Raw genomic sequence first — 6,239 nt, 5'->3', positions numbered from 1 at the left:
CCAATGGTCAAGAAGGACAACTTTTCATCAAACCCTTCCATTTGATATGACGCCAATGGTCAAGAAGGACAACTTTTCATCAAACCCCTCTGTTGTTATTGCTCATCAACTCATTGGACCATTGAAGAAAATAAATGACTTTGATGCTGAGTCAACCTGGGGATTACTTCTATTACAAAACACAGAGAACATGAAGGACACGGATGCAAGCTATCTACCATGTTTTGTGTCCTTACTAGGCTCAGAGACAACTGCTTTGATATGTCCTTTACTTCCACCGTCCCTCATATTTCACCCCGGGAACTCCTTAGTGCTAAAACATCAACTTTCACATTGCTGCCTACCATGATATCCATGGAGACATTTTTTTTTCAAAGTTATCCTTTTAACCGCAAATTCAGATGACTTATGTTAAAATGATCATTATCCCTTCAAATAGCCTTCTTTTCCTTTATTTGTTTATTCATTATTTCCAGTAAGAGGTAGCTAGTGAAAACATACCCTATTTTCTGCACTGTCATGGGCATTAGGATGACAACAATGGATAAAACAGACAGATTTCCTTAATTAATGGATAGAGACAAGAGTTCTAAAAGGCAATTTTAACTGATTGAGAGACAACGAAGTCCTAATATAATACAAATGGGCTCGCCCACATAAAATTACATAGAAACCTCTATTCCAATTGAATCTTAGGTAATAGCCACTTAGAAGGAAGTGCGGTGCTTTTAGGCATTATTGACCCCAGCTGATACATCTGATACACAGCTTCTGCACCTAAGGTTCAGAAAGCATCTTATAAGAGGAGGCAAAAAGATTCTAAGAGACAGAACCGGGGCATATGTGTAAGATTGTATCTTCTATACATGACAAGAAAGCTGCACTCATAAAATCTCAACAATATTGGTGTCTAAATAAGATGTGAACACTAACAATACTGTTTTATGTGTCAGCTTGAATGGGAGATATCTCACAAGTCCCCTCCACAGTTACAGGTCTACAGTCGAGCAATGACTTCCAAGACAGGTGGAATTAGTCTTTCTTAGAAAGGAACACCTTAATTATTTTTAAATACCTAGTGGTCAGTCCTAAAAACATATATATGCAATATTAAGTTGATTTACCAATTTATATTTGTAATTTTTAAAGTCTGTATATATGTAACTATGTACACATTAATGTATCGATACATAATAGCTAACTAAAGAAGGGGGAAGAAAGCAGTAATGATAATACATGAAAGAAGGAGGTCTTGGAAGTAGAGGAATGGAGGGGGAGTAAATATATTAATAAGAACTGAAGATTACTTTGGCTTTTTTTAAAGAACTGAAAATATCACCTATTTGAACTATAATGTTACAATGCTTAAATTAACATTATAATTGGATGATGGAGTTATTCTATATTTTATTTAAAATATTTAAAGTAAAATATTGTGTCACAGTATGACAACTAATGCTATCAAATCAGAAAAAAAAGACAGATATTTTGGTACCCATAGAAAAATAAATCTGTCTTAGGACATTTATTGACATGTGACTGTATGGATTATTACCTTAAAGAAGACATAGTTCATATAAGCAGATATTCTGTGACCTTTAAAAACATGCATGTATAAGTATATGTATGTGCATGTATACATACACGTAACACACTTCTGAAACATAAACATATAACTGGAAAAATATAAATAAGATCAAATATTATGATAACTTGACTCTATATTGACATGAATATATAAAGGGGAAATAAGAGTTAAAAATCAGCATAGTGTTATACACACACACATACACACATAGCATTATATTATACATACACTGAGTAGTGTTTTATTCTACTATGACCAACTTTCAGACTTAATTCCTCTAAAACGGGATCCAAATAGAGGTTGTTGATTAAGATTAAGTAGCAGACTCTGAGAGGAGAGGGCAACCATGAACTTTATTAAGAAGTGCTTTCAGGATTAAGAACAGGGGAAGGAATGAGCAATGAAGACAAAGTAGAAGGGGAAAGATACAGTAGGAGAAGGAGAGGCTGAGCTGTGAGTCATTCTCAGCATAGGACGATGAACTTCATGCAGAATTTCAAACGTGAATGACATTTCCGAGCTGTAGATGGATGTGGCTCAGTCTAAAATAGGTATGATCCCTAGCAAGACAGCTGTCTTCAGTTGAGACATTTATCCAGGCCAGCTTAGAGCTGAAGACGATCACCAGTCCAGGGAGACAGCAGTAAACCTAGGTCCACATGAAGAGCATGTTGCGAATACCACTTTACAAAGTCGTTTCCTTTGCCCTGATTTCCACCCTAAAATGAGATCCACAACTGCACAGCTCAAATGTCATATTCAGTGAGGCAAAGGAGGGTGGACAAACAATTCATAATACTCACATAGTGCACACGACACGTGTGAAATAGCACACCCCTCCAAAAGATAGTGAATCAACGGTTGCAACTGAGACCGAAGATTAAACGGAAGACATGGAAATATCCATCATCCTCTTTATCTCTTTACAGCTCCATTTCTGGAACAGCGGGGCTTTATCTGTGGTTTCTATTGTCTTGGCCATAACTCATCTCAGGAGATGAAGAAAACAAGGGTGGGGGAGAGGAGAGAGCCTCTCACTTCTTAAATTAATGACTACTTTCTACAAGAATGTGGTCTATAGGTGAGGGGGTTTCAAAGCAATGAGGGCTTTCGAAGAAATAGGATTTTAATTGAATGAATGTTAATAAGTGTTAACAAATTTAATTGAATGAATGGTAAAAAGAAAATAAGAGTATATGAATTGATTATATTGGAGAACTTGGCCTTTTAAAATATTGAAATAGGATTCTTGTTATATACATCCTGTATATATAGGATTTCTATATGATTCCTATATATACATTATATGTATATATAATCAATTCTACAAACTTATTAACAATTCACTTTCAACTTGTGAAATTTAATAATCACTTGACACACATATACATATCCTGCCAAAAAAAAATTCCAAAATGCCTATTAATTACAAGAAAAAAGTAAAATTAAATAGATGCATAAACATACTGGGGTTAGGAAGAAAGTCACTCAAATGAAGAAAAAGCATGAATGGAGCTTCCTCATAAAGCATAAGATTCCCCCCAAAAAACCTGAATACATCAATGTCTTCCACAACAGGCCACAAGAAATATTTCAAATGTGTCTCTGATCAAATGTTACCTAGACATCATTAGCCTACTTGCATCTTTGCTGTTGTGATAAAACACTCTGACCAAGAATAGATTCAGGTGAAGAAGTCACAGGCCTTCATTGAGGGAGGTCAGGGCAGAGATTTAAGCAAGAACTTGAAATAGAAACCATGGGGAAAACGCAGCTGTGTACATTCTTCCCTAGTCTTTTTACGCTAATGTAATGGTGCTGCCCACAGTGGGCCAGGCCCTGTTATATCAATAAGCAGTTAAGATCATTCCCAAAAGATGCTCACAGGCCAGTCAGATCTAAGCAGTCCCTCAACTGAGATTGCTAATGTAATTATAAGTCGTGTTTCATTGACAGTTAAAGCTAACAGAACAATATATTTAGTACCTTGTGGTTTATTTTAATATTTATTTCCTGCCAAGTATAACCAGCAAAGTAAGCAGTTCTTCAAAGTCTAAGGAAGTAAGATTGACTAAAAGAAAGAACAAAGTGGTTCCCAAGGGCAGCAGCACTTAAACAGATGGGATGTACTGCTTAGCACTGAGTCACTGTAAACCGGTAGGACACAGATGACAGAGGGCAGCTTCGAGGTGACAGAGCAGAGGTGTAAGAATGGACAGGAAGATGATCTTCCTTGTTTCTGCCATTCCTGGACTCTCTCCAGCAGATTATCTGCAGAAAAGCAGCCGTACTGGAGGCAATGATTCTTACTTGGCAAGAAGAAGGTTAAGGAAAGATCCATCTGCAAGCAGTCGCTTCTCAAGCCCTGTTTGGAACATAAGAATAAATTCCAGAACATTGACTTCTTCTGTTAAGATCATGATTCATGACTAACAACATCCTTTCTAAAGTGGAAAATCTCATGTCAGCAACACACTCTGGGATATATGAATGCCATTATAGTGACATCCTCCAACATTAACAGAATGATTGATGCTCAAAAACCTCCTTACAAATGGTTTGGTCAATGGCCGATAAAATCATTTTGGTATTGACAGTATGTGCTGCTCATGCTCAGACAAGCTGCAGACTTCCTATTTTTCACCCAAAAGGCAAGCCTAAAATGAAAAGCTAAAAAGAAATATAGCATATCTCAGGGCCAGCTTAAATAGCAAATGACAAGAGTAGCCATCCCTGTACCGAAATCTTTCCTGATAGATGCCAAAAATGTCCTCCTCAGTAAGATAATAGCTTCTATTTTATAAACTATAACCATGAGACAAAACATACAGGTGTTTACCTCCAGAATCATGCTGAAAAACTTGGAATCTTTCTAAATTTCTACTCAGGAATGCAACTATTCCCCAAACCCTCCTCACCAAACTGACCCAAATCCTAAGTCTGTCTACTGATATTTAGCACATTCTCGCTGTCTCTGTAGCCTGTGTTGGGGCAGATGCACCAAGAACTCCACTACTGAAACTGCCTAAGTTTCCCAGCGTCCTCCCTTTCATCCTCATGTACCTCTTCCAGATAGATCTCACATTCTAGTGTGGATGTACTAATGGTTTTTTCTCTATGACTCCAGTAAGTTCCTCAAGTTCCCTTTCTGTCCATTTTTAATTAGGCCAAGAATCAGAGAGAGGCAGGGACAGAGACAGAAATGTCCTGCTTCCTGGTTGAATATTCAGTGGCTTGTAAAACAAAATCTTGGACAAAAGACAAAGATCTATAACCCTCTTATGCACATCTCCTACTCACTTATGAAATTTGCACCCAAGTCTAAAGAAAATCTTCAAACACAATAATGACTAAGTTACAAGTGAGAAACAAATAAGAAATCTTGAATACAAGAATAACCCTTTTATGAATAATTGAAAAATATTTGCAGAAATCCAAAGCCATTAGGGAGAAACAGTGCAAAATGAAGAAACGGCACCTCTAGAGCAAAGAATTTAATATAGAAGACAGAACAAAATATTAATTACAATTTTCTCATCTCAATGTGAGTAAATAATATTACATTCAGATGTGAACCTGTTATAATCTTGATAATGAGTCATTAATTATGAAAATATAAAAGAAATATGTAGATGGTTTTAAAACCTTCATGCCCAAAGCTGAAAATAGGAACTAAGTTGTTTTTTTTTAAAAAAAAAAATTCTCCCAGAATAAAAAACGACAGAACAAAGAGTAGAAAGCATAAAGAGGTAAAATACTTATGAAGGTCACATCCAAAAGTTCCTAAAGTCATTATCAGAAACATCCAAAAGCAGAAAAATAGGTAGATTAAATACAAAATAGCAGTTTTATTTCCTTAAGGGGAAACACATAAATGCTCAAAGTAATTATCCATGGTTAGAGCACTCTAGTATGGGGACAGAAATTCAGTCTCTCTCTCTCTCTCTCTCTCTCTCTCTCTCTCTCTCTCTCTCTCTCTCTCTCTTTCATACACACACACACACACACACATACACACACACACACAAACCACATCACGTTACACAGGTCTCTGAGGAAAAATTCAATTCAACATTTTATATTCAGACTAAGTGGTCGTCAAGGAATTAAACTAAGTAGGATGTTTTTAGATATTCAAATGTCTACCACTCATGTATTCCCTTTATGAAACCTCAGGAGGACCTAATCAGACAAAAGCAAAAATAAATAAATCCAACAGAAGATGCACAGACACTAAACAATGTTAGCAAAACCTAAGTGCTTGTTTGCTTCCTTCCTCCATTCTTCCCCTCTTGTCTGTATGCCTGTCTTTTTGCAAGTGAGGGCTCCAAGGCCTGAAAATCAGGGTCAACTTTATGCATGTTAGACAAACCCACTTCCAACACTGACCTAATTCCTCAACTCTCATTGCTGGTTTGTTTGCTTTTTTTTTTTTTGTTGTTGTTGTTGTTGTTGTTGTTTTGTGTTGTAATAGGTGTGGCAGGGCTGCATCCCCAGCACCCCACTGCCTGCAAGGCTATCTTTACCCGAAATAATTACATGGAAACTGTATTCATTTAAACACTGCTTGGCCCTTTAGCTCTAGCCCTTACTGGCTAATTCTGATATCCCGATCAACCCATCTCTAATAATCTGTGAGCACTGGTCTTAG

This window comes from Microtus ochrogaster, chromosome 4 (assembly GCF_000317375.1).
Source record: "Microtus ochrogaster isolate Prairie Vole_2 chromosome 4, MicOch1.0, whole genome shotgun sequence".
Classification (NCBI taxonomy): domain Eukaryota; kingdom Metazoa; phylum Chordata; class Mammalia; order Rodentia; family Cricetidae; genus Microtus; species Microtus ochrogaster.
This window is presented reverse-complemented; position numbering follows the sequence as displayed.